This window comes from Lissotriton vulgaris, chromosome 1_1 (assembly GCF_964263255.1).
Source record: "Lissotriton vulgaris chromosome 1_1, aLisVul1.2, whole genome shotgun sequence".
NCBI lineage: Eukaryota > Metazoa > Chordata > Amphibia > Caudata > Salamandridae > Lissotriton > Lissotriton vulgaris.
In genome coordinates, this window is record NC_141685.1 from 1,662,564,426 (window position 1) to 1,662,578,707 (window position 14,282).

Consider the following 14,282-nt stretch of genomic DNA (forward strand, 5'->3'; position numbering starts at 1 on the left):
AAATTATGTTTTTTTTATATTAAGTACTGCCTGCAGGGTTAGAGTGTGGGGGACCATGTAAAAAGTACTTTTGTGAATTGGGGGAAGGCCTACTGAGCCAGGAAAAGAGGTGTTGGGATCCAATATTCGACACAAATGTTCATTTTTAAGCACATTATGTGGGCAGCAGTGGTCGAAATTGCTTAAGATTTAAAGTCGAGTTTATAGCGGTTTGGTGATTCTCACCCAATGATTTGTTTCAGAAATATAGTAGCAATTTTTAATGCAGTGACCCGAGACCTTTTTCCACTATAGTGCGTACCTTAGTTCTTTTGCCTGTAATCTTATATGAAGTTCAATAACCTATATGCTTTATTGCCTGTAGAGAGCTTTGGGTATGGCTTTATGTTACATTTTGTCTTAGTCCCCAATATAAATTAGATTGTGCTCTCGAGCCATGCATGCATAAGGCTTTCACAAGCTCTTCCGTGCAGATATTGCTGCCTGTGTGCACGAGGCACTGTCATTGATGCCAATTAAAAGTAGCCATGGGTAGCATCAGTCATTTGCATACTTTGATACCCCTGGGCAGAAGGGCACAAAAACGAGTGGAACAGGGGGCAGAAAGGCACAAAAAACGAGTGGGACAGAGGGCAGAAAGGCACAAAAACGAGTGGGACAGAGGGCAGAAGGGCACAAAAACGAGTGGAACAGGGGGCAGAAAGGCACAAAAACGAGTGGGACAGAGGGCAGAAGACTACAAAAACAAGTGGAACAGGGGCCAGAAAGGCACAAAAAACGAGTGGGACAGAGGGCAGAAAGGCACAAAAAAAAAGTGAGACAGAGTGCAGAAAGGCACAAAAACGAGTGGAACAGAGGTCAGAAACGCACAAAAAAAGAGTGGAACAGGGGGCAGAAAGGCACAAAAAACGAGTGGGACAGAGGGCAGAAAGGCACAAAAACGAGTGGGACAGAGGGCAGAAGGGCACAAAAACGAGTGCAACAGGGGGCAGAAAGGCACAAAAAACAAGTGGGACAGAGGGCAGAAAGGCACAAAAACGAGTGGGACAGAGGGCAGAAGGGTACAAAAACAAGTGGAACAGGGGCCAGAAAGGCACAAAAAACGAGTGGGACAGAGGGCAGAAAGGCACAAAAAACGAGTGGGACAGAGGGCTTTGTAAAGGCTATCTCCCAACTGCTGTGCAACATCTTCTACTCTTAGAGCTGAGATTTTCATGCAAGTCTTCTAGTCTGAATTCAGCAGCGTAATAGGACGGAATGTATGAAGCTCTGTGGTTATACTGTATAAGCAGCTACCTATGTTATGCCATCTATTAATGTAATAACTGCACTTTCATAATTGCTTTATTAACCTTGCTGCTTTCTCAAATTTGCTTGGAAATGCACAATTTTTCTTCTCTTTTTTCAAAATTTTCTTGGGGAGGGTTCGGGTTCACTCGCTGCGCTCGCTCGCTATGGTGCAGTATGCAAATCAGTTTGCGCCTCACCACTTTCAAATGTCACCAGCCGCTACTGAGCCCACGTGCAACATCGTGGCAAAATCAAGTTAACCAGTTGGCAACCTGAGGCGAGGCGGTAGTTGTAGTCAGCCCCGGCTGTGGGTGTGCCCAAATATCTAATAACGTCCTTTCTATCGGGCCCAGCTGTGTCCTGTGGCTCCTCCTACTGCTGGTTTCAGATACAACCTGTTGCTGATACACTCTTTTCCCACAGGGCTCTCCAGCCCCAACCTGGGTGTAGAATGGGAGACATACCAATGACTTGTATCAAATATATACTAAAGGTAGCCGCTATCTCTAAATCTGGGTTTTCAACATAGAACAACAAGTGCACAAGCTGGGTTTGTATCTTTATTTCTCATTGTGAACAGTGACACCCTGCACAGCTCCAGGAGCACCAGATCTATGCCTGGATTTCAAAAGAAGCAACCAGGTAAAAGCGCCCCAGTTACATGTCATTGATGATCTTATGTGGAAATCCGGCACCTCCCTTCTTTGAGCCCCAGCTTTAAAACTCAGAATGATCTCTATAGTGGATGACCCTGTTGCGATGGGTGTCCTGGGAGGTAGGGAAGTCAATGGGTCAGTGGACACCTGCAGGGGTCAGTTTGACGGGTTCAGTTCCCGGGGAGCCTACTCCTCCTAAGACCGTTAAATGGGGTACAATTTGATTAGATAATATTAAACATCTGCCTTGCGAGCCCATAATTCCTCTGATAAATGTGTTTGTCCCAAATACACAAGTAATGTAGCACCTAGAGTCAGTGGCTGAGAGCCTGAGCTGGCTGAAAGTCTCTATCATGCCATGAAAGGATAGTCCTCACTAGCTGAGCTCAGCAGAAACCACTAATGGATCCTGTTACAATGAAAGCGGTATCTCGCAGCCAAGCCAGCTGCCAGGGTGGAGTATGATGTGCATCTTCGGGTGGAACCTCCTGTATGTCAAAAGGATGAAGTGTTGTAGCCTTTAGCACAGTCTCGTGCTCACAGTTCAAGTACACTATTTTAGTCTCAATTGGAGTGTTTCTTACTAGAGGAGGGTGGAGGGGTGGAACCTCAGACAGTAGTGGTGTTCAACTCGAAGCAAGCCTCAGGTACAGTCTCTGGTATTTTGTCGCACCCTCCGACTCCCATGTCCACTCCCAGGGTTGTTTGCTTTTGCCTCAGAATGGGCCTTGGTTACATCACAGGGTCGAGAGTTGTAGCCATGTGTTGTATCTTGTGTTTATCGTCATGAAGTTGAGTTGCTTTAGTCTCCAAGTCTTGTGCACAATACGACTGTTTGTGTTTTCTTTTAGCCCTATGTAGGGTCTTATTTACATAATCAGAGTGGAGAGATAAAAACCTTAGATTGCCATGCCAGTAAGATGGGTCAGTGAGTTAAATGCTCAGTGCTGACATTTGGTGTCATCTGTTGGGCTCTGTATGGCAGAATATTGAGTTTTAGAAATATATACATATTGTAAAAGTGCCTAAATAGAGTTAAATATAACGAACCTGCGGTTACATATACACTTAACGTGTCAATATTTTACTTGTTGACATTGGTGCTATATTTGGCAACGCAATATTTAAAACGTTATATTCTGGAAAGAATTGCCTCTGTGGCTTATGAGTTTGAATTCCTGCAATGCTATCTCAGCCTCCTCCTCTTTTCTGTCCTTTAGAAGGTGGAAATTGAGTGAATTGCTGTAGGCTCAGCCTTGGATATTGTTTTATGTAGCTCTTGAGGGTTGGATGGTTTAGCCTTGGATATAGTTTTATGTGTGCCGAGGATTGGGTGTTTTATCCTTAAATATATATATTCCTAAACCAATCACCACAGAATGAGTACCTGGATCTGAGTCTACTCACCGGTGTGTCATGGGGCATGCCTCTGGCCTGGGCGCTCACTTGTTCGTACGGCCAGACTCACTGGGCCACGGGCCGCTGGTTCCTTCCAGATAACCTGTCACACAGTTCAGAGTCTATATCCCTGCACTTCGGAGCAGTAGACCGCCCACCCTGGGGAGGCGGGGTGTGCAGCAGCTAAGCGCTAGTCTTAAAGGAAAATATATTAATAAACAGAGCGCGGTGTCCCGGAAGCGGGCACAGCGCTTTGAATTAAAGTAAAACAAGCTTCAGAAAAAAAGACCTCAGAATCATGGACAAACAATCAGAAACTCCGTACCCATGACTTGTGTTCGGCAAGATTAGTTTCAACTCGTTAACGAGTGCAGGTTCCCACTCATTTTGGGATAGGGAAAAACGTCTACTTATTAGAGGGTGCATTAAACAAGCACGGAATTGAAACCAGTGGTGTGCGGGCACCCCAGAGGAGCGGGGGCGGGAATCGAAACCAGTGATGCAAGCGCACCACAGAGGAGCGGGGTCGAGGGAGCGCAGCAGCAAAGCGAACGCACTCTAATTATAAACACGTTTATCAATAAAACCAGATGCCGCTGCTGCGCGTAACAGACACAAATAGGCCATGGGCGGTTACATTTCTAAAGGAAGCTGGGACATGCACCCGCCTTTCACCAATTGCGTGCTGTCTTTTTTAAAAAGACGCACGCAAAAGCCAATTGCAGTCGACAAAAACAAAAGCACACGCACAACGTGTGGTCAGCTTTCTAAAGCCCCTACATGAAGTCTCGCAGAGCAGCGCATGCGCGCTGCTACAGGCTCGACCTAAACATAGGATGTTGTGCAGAGATTCAAAGGGACTGCCCAGATGTGATACAGCAAGCAATGTTATAGCTGTGTGTATGCCTCAAGTACAGCTATACGTGTAGGATGTCTACATTATCTACAAAGCAGCCACTTGGGCTCTATGCACAGATTCTGTAAGCATTGTTCTATTGACTTCAAAGTTAAGGCAATGTTCAGTTTCGTTAGACAACATTAAAGATATTTTTGGCTAATTTCATTTTAGTCATCACAGTTGACTCACACATTTTGCTGTTAATTCTTGGAAATCATGCCATATCCTCTAAGGGAAGAGGGCATGGAGATAGTTACTCACTACAGTGACGCTTGTCATTGAAGTCCATAATTCTCCACTCCATTCACTCCACCGCATACAACATCCCTCTGGTTTCTATATCTGTATCCTGTGGATGCTGGCCATGAGAAAGATGCCCGTGTATATACTTTCGAGCCACTTAGAGTTCATTTCACATTTTATGAAGGAGCATGAGTACTAAAAGTACAGTAGTTACTATGGTTAGTAGCATGTTCAAATACTTTTCAGCTAATTAAACCTATACTGTCCAGGGCACTCCTCCAGCTCCATTTCCTATGGCACTTTAAGTAACAATAATATGTCAGAAGTGGCGTGGACGAGGGGAAGATGGCAGTCGTGCTTTTCCCAAACAACAAAGGCTTTTATGTAAAAGTAAAGAGATTGGGGGATGGTGAAAGGAAATTTCTGGCTCCTTGGAAAACTGGGTAGTGGAGGGACATGTTAAAAACTGTGACACAAGTCAGATATGATTCTTACGTCTTGCTTGACAGCACATGTGTCTACACGACCCAATGCTAATAATTCTTTCCCTCACCTCATGTTATTGGCTATTTGATGTGTCGTTGCACCTGAATGAGGGACTATTTTACAGCAGAAAGGTTTATAGAATCATCATACGTTAAATTATTAATATCACACATACAATATATAAAGAAAGCAAACCTTTTTTTGTTTGGTTTTGCCATTGCTCAAAGCTTTTTGACATTTTAGTCAGGGGTTGTGTTTGTCACAAATACAATGATGTATATGTATTGACACACATTTTTAGGGACGCACAATCCAGCTGCATAAAGCATGAGAGACAGTGGCAAAAGCAAAAAGGTCTGGTTTAATGTCATAATGCATGGGAAACACAGCCATACAAAAAATGCTGTTTTCATACATAAGCATTTTAAATTCGCACCTGCTTGCTTTGCCATTGATTGTTCCACTAGTGGCAGTCTGTGTGAATCATAGAGTCTGTGTGAATCATAGAGTCTGAATTACATATCCCTCCGCCCCAGAAGGAGCATCTTTCAAAGTTGGTGTGTTTATGCCACCATTATCGGGTTGTGGTGGCTCTATGCTGCACAGCGTGAAAGGATGTAAAGAGAGTGTCCCTCTTTTTCCTGCAGCCATTGTTTTAGTTGCAAAGTTCCACATTTGTGTTTGGGCACGTTGTGTGGGTGAGGCCAGTACTGCATGAATCATTCAGAATCAGGGTATTTTAGCCTCGGGTTAACTCTGATTCAATTAATGATGTTTGTTTATTGGATCCTTAGACGCTGCCCCACATAACTTATGTGGGCGGAAAGTTGCATGCTAAGGTGGAGTCTGAGGTGCATCTTCGGGTGGAATCTCCTGTATGTCAAAAGGATGAAGTGTTGTAACCTTTAGCACAGTCTCGTGCTCACTGTTCAAGTACACTATTTTAGCCTCAATTGGAGTGTTTCTTACTAGAGGAGGGTGGATTGGTGCAACATCAGACAGTGGTGGTGTAATACTTGAAGCAAGCCACAGGTAGAGTCTCATGTATATGATGAGGGTATTTTGTCGCACCCTCCGACTCCCATATCCACTCCCAGGGTTTTTTGCTTTTGCTTCAGAATGGGTCTTGGTTACATCACAGGGTCGAGTGTTGTAGCCATGTGTTGTATCTTGTGTTTATCGTCATGAAGTTGAGTTGCTTTAGGGCCATATGTATCAACAAACCCTTTTGCGATTCCTAAATAGCGATTCTTAAGGAATCGCTATTTAGGAATCGCAAAATGGCATGTATGAAGAAATTCGCTTTTGTTTAGCAATTCCTTAATCTTCCTTATTTGCGAATTCGCATTTTGCGAATTCGCAATTAAGGAATAATTTCCAATGCATTCCTATGGGCAAGGAGGCCCATAGGAATGATTGCAAAATAATTTTCGAATTGCAAATTCGCAATTTGCTAATCGCAATTTGAAAATTATTTTAAGGGTGCAGGGGTGTCTCAAGGACACCCTGCTGCACCCCTGTAAATTACATGTGTGTGCATATGGCGCACATACATGCCCAATGGGCATGTATGTGCGTCATATGCCACCCTCACAAATGCACAATTGTGCATATTTACAAGAATTCGCAAATTACCACCAACTACAAGTTGGTGGTAATTTGCGATTTCTAAACCTGAAATCGCAATTTGGAAAAGCTTCATGCATAGCATTTAAGGAATCGCAAATTTGCGATTCCTTAAATGCCTAAGCAAAATAAGGAATCGCAATTTTTTGCGATTCCTTATTTTGCTCTTTTTTCATACATTAGAAAATCGGTAAAAAGGCCGTTTGCGATTCGCTAAAGCCGAAATTCTGCGAATTTCGGCCTTAATGAATCGCAAAAGGCTTGATACATATGGCCCTAAGGGCCATATGTATCATAGTTCCGTTTTGCGATTCCGAAATAGCGATTTTTAAGGAATCGCTATTTAGGAATCGCAAAATGGTATGTATGAAGAAAATCGCTTTTTTTTAGCGATTCCTTAAGCTTCCTTAATTGCGAATTTGCATTTTACAAATTCGCAATTAAGGAATAATTTCCAATGCATTCCTATGGGCCAGGAGGCCCATGGGAATGATTTCCAAAAAATTCCCAAATTGCAAATTCGCAGTTTGCTAATCGCAATTTGAGAATTATTGCAAGGGTGCAGGGGCGTCTCAAGGACACCCTGCTGCACCCCTGTAAATTACAAGTTTGTGCATATGGTGCACATACATGCCCAATGGGCATGTATGTGCGTCATATGCCACCCTCACAAATGCACAATTGTGCATATTTACAAGAAATCTAAACCTGAAATCGCAATTCTTAAAAGCTTCATACATAGCATTTAAGGAATCGCAAAATTGCGATTCCTTAAATGCTATGGCAAATTAAGGAATCGCAAGTATTTGCGATTCCTTAAGATGCGATTGTTTCATACATATCAAATCATGCAAAATAGCCTTTTGCAATTCGCAAAGGCCGAAATTCGGCGAATTTCGGCTTTTGCAATTCACAAAAGGCTTGATACATATGGCCCTTAGTCTCCAAGTCTTGTGCACAATACGACTGTTTGTGTTTTCTTTTAGCCCTATGTAGGATCTTATTTACATAATCAGAGTGGAGAGATAAAAACCTTAGATTGCCATGCCAGTGAGATGGGTCAGTGAGTTAAATGCTCAATGCTGACATTTGGTGTCATCTGTTGGGCTCTGTATGGCAGAATATTGAGTTTTAGAAATATATACATATCGTAAAGGTGCCTAAATGGAGTTAAATATAACCATGTCAATATTTTGGTTGTTAACATTGTGCTATATTTTGGCAACACAATATTTAAAACGTTATATTCTGGTAAGAATTGCCTCTGTGGCTTATGAGTTTGAATTCCTGCAATGCTATCTCAGCATACTCCTCTTTTCTGTCCTTTAGAAGGTGGTAAATTGAGTGAATTGCTGTAGGCTCAGCCTTGGATCTAGTTTTATGTAGCTATTGAGGGTTGGATGGTTTAGCGTTAGATATAGTTTTATGTGCGCCGAGGATTGGGTGTTTTATCCTTAAATATATATATGTATGTACCTCTTGACGTTTATTAACCTTGGTTGTAGTTGTTTGTACATCGTGAGTGTTGAACGTTTTAGACCTGGATGTAGTCTTATGTAGATCCTGAATGGATTGGACACCACCCTCAGGGATTGTGTTTCCTCTCTGTCATCTGATTGGAAGCAGGGAAACAAAACAGCCACTGCTAGGGTGCCCTTTATCTCCCTTCTCTGCTGCCAGGAGTACCACCCTTGGACTTCCATCATTAGCCTAAGGAGTCGGAGTGAGGTGCATCTGTAACAAGCATTTACAATGCAATGGTCTCGGCATTATTAAAGGTAGAGCTATTGGCATTGCTCATGACATTTTTTTTATCTTAAATAAATGGCATTGTCATTAACATTGCCAATAGCTTAATCGTTAACTAAATGTCATTGTCATTTACAATGCCAATAGGTTAATCGCTTGCAAATGCATGACCTATTGCATTTACACCCACACAGAGCCACCCACACAAAGCCACCCACACACATACAGAGCCACCCACAGAGCCCAACACACACCCACAGAGCCCCCACACACACACCCGCAGAGCCCCCCACACACACCCGCAGAGCCCCACACACAGAGCCCCACACACACCCACCCACAGAGCCCCACACACACACACCCACAGAGCCCCACACACACACCCACAGAGCCCCACACACACACCCACAGAGCCCCACACACAAACACCCACAGAGCCCCACACACACACACACCCACAGAGCCCCACACACCCACACACCCACAGAGCCCCACACACCCACAGAGCCCCACAGAGCCCCACACACCCACATAGCCCCACACACCCACAGAGCCCCACACACCCACACCCACAGAGCCCCCCCCCACACACACACCCACAGAGCCCCCCACACACACACCCACAGAGCGCCCCCACACACACACCCACAGAGCCCCCCCCACCACACACCCACAGAGCCCCCCCACCACACACAGAGCCACACACAGAGCCACACACAGAGCCACATATACACACAGGAGAGCAAGCACAGCAAGGGGGCAGGAAAGCAAGCAAAGCCAGGGGAGCAAGCACAGCCAGGGGAGCAAGCACAGCCAGGGGGCAGGGGAGCAAGCACAGCCAGGGGGCAGGGGAGCAAGCACAGCCAGGGGAGCAAGCACAGCCAGGGGACAGGGGAGCAAGCACAGCCAGGGGACAGGGGAGCAAGCACAGCCAGGGGAGCAAGCACAGCCAGGGGAGCAGGGGAGCAAGCACAGCCAGGGGAGCAAGCACAGCCAGGGTGCAGGAAAGCAAGCACAGCCAGGGTGCAGGGAAGCAAGCACAGCCAGGGAAGCAAGCACAGCCAGGGGGCAGGGAAGCAAGCACAGCCAGGGGGCAGGGAAGCAAGAACAGCCAGGGGGCAGGGAATCGGAGGGGGAGAGAAGGGAAAATGTATGTGAATATTTCTGTGAATTACCTAAAACTTCTAACTCAAAGTTCTTCTATTCGTCCTCCACTCTCTCTGCACCCCAACACTACTGCACCCCGCTTTACTCACTTTACTTCACTCTTTTGCCTATGCACTCCACCATTGGTGTGAATTTCCCTGCTCTGTAACTCTCTAAGCATCTTGAGGAGTGGCAGCTCTTAGACAAAAGCCAGTTAGACTATATTTCATGCTTAGGTGCAGAGACTGCCCTGGTAGCTATGTTGAATGATCTTATGAGAGATTTGAATGATGATGTTTCCACATGGTTCGGGTGCATTGTTCCCATGAGAAGCAGGGTCGGTACTGATTTGCATGAAGTGGATCTCTGACTAGAATGGCAAGGTGTGTGGAACTCTACGGGTTGGAATGCTACCCATTGCGATTGCGATTGGTTTACACTATGCACAAGTATTTCCTCCATCACCATTTTGAGTGTTTGACGTTTCCTCTTGCATCATTTTCATGATCTGTCTGCTGCTTTTGGACGCTATCATAGACCACCATATTGAAGAGGAAAGTCTGCAGGAGAAAGTAAGCTGGGATAGAATACTACATTCACAGGGGCACGCGACAAGGATGTCCAATATCCCCAATACTCTTTGCCTTAGCACTGGAACTAGTGGCCCCGTCTATGGATGGAGGCTACTCACTGTGGAATTCATGTGGGTACATCAGTGGATCTGCTCTCTGCATACGCAGACGATTTGATGTACGATTTGATAGTATACAGTATAGATATACTGGAGGGGTAGGGTCTGATTCCCCGTATTTTTGCTGATTTTGAAAGTATAACTGGTATATCAATTAACGAAACAAAATCTAATGCTTTTTTCTTTCCTCACCAAACACACCCAGACAGTATTGCTTTTACGGAATACACAATACCAACAGCGCCACATACCTTTAAATATCTGGGCATTCACATCTACTGATCACAGGCGGACATGCTGGAGGGCAATCTAAATAAAGCCATCCGTGGTATAAGATCTCGGGTAACTTTCTGGACCACAATTCCGCTATCAGCTATGGGCCGAGTGGCCTTGTCTAAGATGGTGGTACTTCCTCGTCTCCTAAATTACTTTACAAACCTGCCCTTGCTGGTGCCCGCCACTATTTTTAATTCATTAGATACTATATTGATAGACCTCATTTGGGGTGCGGGTCAGCGCAAGATAAGCCTTAAGAAACTACAAATACATACACGACGGGGAGGCAGGGGAGCACCTGATTTCAGAACCTATTATTATGCATGCCAGTTGCACTGGTTATCCTACTGGACGGCAGGTTGTAACCTGCAGGAGACTGGGTGCACATCCAGACACATAGAAAAGGGAGTACTCCACACTCTACTCCTACCACATACCAATCCTCCCCCAGTACTGCCCACCCTACTATATATCGCATTGCAGTGTTGGAAGAAGGCCCTGAAATACACAACCAGAGGTGGACTTTATGCTGGTAACACCCCACTAGTGGGGATTCCACTGGCGAATGGTAGATTGAGGACACAGGCACTTGGACCCTGGTTGGAGGCGGGAGTAGAGACTATTGGGGCACTTTTTGGTGACGGGTCACTCATGGATCATGATACCTTTACTCATGCCACGGGAGCACCTACCACGCTATATGTCACACACGCAGCTGTGTGACACTATGTTAAAAAAACTGTGGGCCTCACAATGAGAGGAACCCTGAGAGAACGAGTTTGTGAAAGCTCTTTATTATATGGGTCAAAGTAGCCATCTCATAAAATGGTTATATATTGGTATCCGAGCACATGCTGAGACCCCCCTAGACACCACTTGGATGCAATGGGGAGAGGACATGGGACGGGAATTAACGGACAAGGAATGGTTAGATGTATTGGAATACCCGCTGAAGACACCGAGAAATGCCAAGTTTACGTTTATACAATGTATGATTGTACATAGAGCTTACCTGACCCCGCATAGGCTACAGAGAATATACCCAGCTACTGCCCATCAATGCCCCCGATGTAAGACGACTGAGGCAGGTCTCCTTCATATGTTATGGGCGTGCCCATGTCTAGGTGGGTTTTGGAAAGGGGTTCAGAAATTGATTGTAGATACCACTCACCTCTCACTGGAGGATGCAGCACTGGAGTGTTTTCTGGGGATCCGGAGAAGGAAGAAGGCACTAAAGGTTCAATTACTCTTCTTGGATTTGGCGCTTACAGTTGCAAAGAGGGCCATTACCATGCGCTGGAAGTCAGCCAGAGATAGTACATTACGCACAAGGCATAGCGAACTGGTCAGGTGGGCAGGGTCTGTAAGCGCTGCCCTGCGTCTTCAGAAGAATGTAATTTCCTTTGATTGGGACACTATGGTAGAAGCATGCAAAAACAACATACCCGATGACACCTCTGGTGTTCCACACACTCAATGATAGAGGGGGAAAAGGTGATTGCTAAGAGTAGCTAAACATCATTGGTTCAGGACGTAGCAGCGGGACAACTGATTGTAATCAAAGAAGCTTGATTGGAGAGGGACAAATACGATCTAGACATTGCACCACACAGCCAGAGCCTGGGAGGAGAAGTGGGACTCCAAAGGGGTGTGGGGTAGAGTTAAACAGGTATTGCTTAAATGATGCCGTCTAAGGATAGTTTGTAATTTGACGTGTTAAAGATATGCTATGTACGAATTTCCTTCCCTCTTTTTGTTTTCTCTTGCACTTATGTTCATGCTTTGTAACCGCTGAAACTTCTAATGTTTATAATATTGGAGTACTCTGGATAGTTAATATGCAATATTGTATGACAATGCATGCAAACTGATTCATTACTTGTGAAAAAAAGAATTTGGAACAAAAACCCAATAAAGTGTGTTTACACAAAAAAAATCAAAAAATATCTTGAACAAAATTCTCCCTTTCAGTCAAGCTTCTGTTGTCACTGTTATCACCATTTCTAGGCTTGACTGTGAAAATGCCTGCATTCTAGGCCTTTCAAAGGCAGGCATATGCAAGCCCCAGTGAGTACAATATACAGCAGTAAGACTGGTCATACCATTTAGAAAATTAGATAGAGTCTCCAAGCTCAGGGTAAGAATGCCAGGCAGGCACTAAAAGGATTCAAAATAAGACGCGCTGCCGAGCCAACATAACCTTCTATTATACAGAGTCCAGGTTGAAGCAGTGTTTGCTATCAAGACACTTGTCAAAATTATTTCTTCTTTGTGGTTTTACTCTTCTTTTGTCGGGTCACCTTATTAGAAAGTATTGGTTTAGGGATCTTAATTCTCTTTTATTGCCTCCTTCCTTTGGAATGTTCGTGTCCTTGTCCTGTGCAAAATGTTAAAAATGCTCTCAAAGCCCATTTGTTTTTCTTATTTCCTCTGTTATTTATTTAGTTATGTCCAGCACCAAGATTATTATTATTATTATTGCATTTTGTAGAGCGCAACAGCTACCTCCAACGGAGGTGTCCCGGCGCTGACAGCGAGTTGTGGGGGTGTGGTACCAGGTGTATAGGCTAGAGGGAGAGGCTCTAAGGTAGGCTAAAGAGCCAGGTTTTAAGAGTCTTCCTAAATAGCGGTTCTGAGTTGGCCTTTCGGAGATGCTCCGGCATGGAGTTCCAGAGAGAGGTGGTTTTAAAAGCAAAAGAGTGACCGCCTATTCTAGCTTTTTTGAAACGCGGAATAGCTATGAGTATCTGGTGATTCGATCTCAGAGTCCTGTTTTGGAGATATTTGGATAATCTTAGTTTTAAGTATTTGGGGCCAGTGTCACTAGTAGACCTGCAGGCCAGGGTCAGAGCCCTAAACTGGATCCTCTGTTTGACATTAATCAATGTAGAGGGAAGAAGGAATTTGTGATCCTACCAATTTCCTTGGATTATATATACTTATCAGGGGGGGGAAGGATCACTTGTCCTGCATAACTCTGGGTATGCTGTAACTGTTCCGAAAAGTCCCAATATTAACCCTCATGCACGTGCTGGTAAATGGTGTGGTATAGAGCGGTATATCTTTTTATCCGCTGTCCCTCGCACGTGTGTGCATAATCATTGGGTTGTTTTTGTCATGCAACCTCCATCCAGGAGGTATTACCCATTGTTAAAGCAGTAGTGATTAGTGATTTGTGATGTGAAAAGTGATGGCTTAAAAATGTCTCTCTTAATCAGAAAAATTATTTATTCATTCTGTATTTGGAGGCAACAATTTAAAAATTGAGTAAGTGAACGTGAGCTATTATGACTCGTTCACATTAAGTGAAAAAAGGTCGACATGTTTCAGCCCTTCATAATGCCTCATGGGTCATATGGGCTTTCTTCAGGACCGTGATGTGAAATAGAGACCTCTCACGTCTCTATCAGTGAAAAATAATAAGATTCAATGGAACATAGCATTTTGTTGCTCCATATGAGGTCTAAAAGTACCTGCAAATAAGGACATAAAAGACAAGGGTAAGGGTAAGGGGAAACATATAGGACTATCACACTGGTAAATGCACCAGGAACACATAAAACGCAATATTGCGCAGCAACTAAAAAATGGCAATACTTAGCACTGACTGCCCCACTCTAGGAATAGGGTCAACTCACTCGTTATTGGCATTGTAGTACAGATGATTCCATCGGACTTATAGAGATTGCAAGTTTTATGGGCGGTTTATTTTAAGAGGCAAGTAGTGGGGCATCGGTTAACAGACGCCTTATTATGATTATTTATTTGAACGCGTTCATCCGTTTCTATGTAAAATTCACACACGCATTCATTCTTCAGCGTA